The sequence below is a fragment of the Halyomorpha halys genome, unplaced genomic scaffold (assembly GCF_000696795.3).
Source record: "Halyomorpha halys isolate HHAL.00 unplaced genomic scaffold, Hhal_1.1 Scaffold76.1, whole genome shotgun sequence".
Classification (NCBI taxonomy): domain Eukaryota; kingdom Metazoa; phylum Arthropoda; class Insecta; order Hemiptera; family Pentatomidae; genus Halyomorpha; species Halyomorpha halys.
Window position 1 is genome coordinate 331,729 of NW_027110545.1, and position 1,334 is coordinate 333,062.

Consider the following 1,334-nt stretch of genomic DNA (forward strand, 5'->3'; position numbering starts at 1 on the left):
TAACTATCCAACCAACGAATTAACGAGTATACAATTTCATTATGATAGTCATCATTGATATAATATTGGTCCTCTTTCCAGGCCATATTCTCGAATCGATAGATTTATGTTTTTATTACATGATATAGTTTGATAACATTCAGTAAGTATTAGATAATCGGAGAAACAACAATTGATGTTTAAACATTTTTATTTAGTTTAACAAGAACTTAATTGACAATTCAACCAGCTATACCGACTACTCATTAGGACCTCTCATCTTTCAATAGACAACAAACTTTTCATGAAATAACACAATATGTTTTCATAAGGCTAATTTTTAGTACTCGTAGGGAAGGGAAGGGCAGCAGAAAACTCATCAGAACTCCTAAAAATACAAAACACAATTTCACCTAAAAAAATTTCTAAGTAAAAAAAAACTGTGAAAATCAGACCATTTATAGTTTTTTCTGGCCACAATACGATATTTTCTTGTAAGGAGAAATTTTTTGAACTCGCGGGGGGCCAAACGAACTCTTATCAGAACAGCTGAAAAACAAAAAAACATATCATGCCGAAATTATTTCTATGTTAAAAAACATCGGAAATCAGACCATTTATCGTTTTTTGTGGCCACAAATCTTTTTTTCAAGGAATAATCCAATATTTTTTCATACGGCTAATTTTTAGTACTCGTATACTCGTTCTTCTTATTTATAAGAACTTCGAACATATTCGTATCCCCTTCAGGGTACTACTTAATAATTATATATACTTATAATTACATAAGTAGTTACTTATAATTATATAAGGGATGGCGAAAAATATTTAAAAGAGTTAGCAACTCTTAAGATCGGCAGGGCAAGTCACAAGTGGAAAGTCAAATTTTGAGGTGGGTTAAGTTCTGTTTTCCTTGGTAGATAGCATGACCGAAACGTATAATAAGGTACGAATCGGTAATGATTATTCTGAGAAAGTCCTTTATCGCCTATCTTATTTAATCTATCACTGGAATACGTCATTAAAAGTGTCATGAATACCGAAAAGGGTTTAACTTTGGGTGGTAAAATAGTGCTTGGGTATGCTGATGATTTGGTATTGTTGGGTGATGACAAAGAAACTAGAAAACGCTAATAAACTCCAGCAAAGAACTAGGTCTTGAAATAAATACGGATAAAACAAAATACATGGTGAGCCGTAGAAACGCGAGCAATTTCGGTGATATAGATATAGGAGGAAATACTTTTAACACTTGGTAGATAAGTTTAAGTATTTAGCTTCTACGGTAACTGGAAAAAACGAAATTGACAAGGAAATAAAAACGAGGTTGAAGGCGGGAAATGCTTGTTATTTTT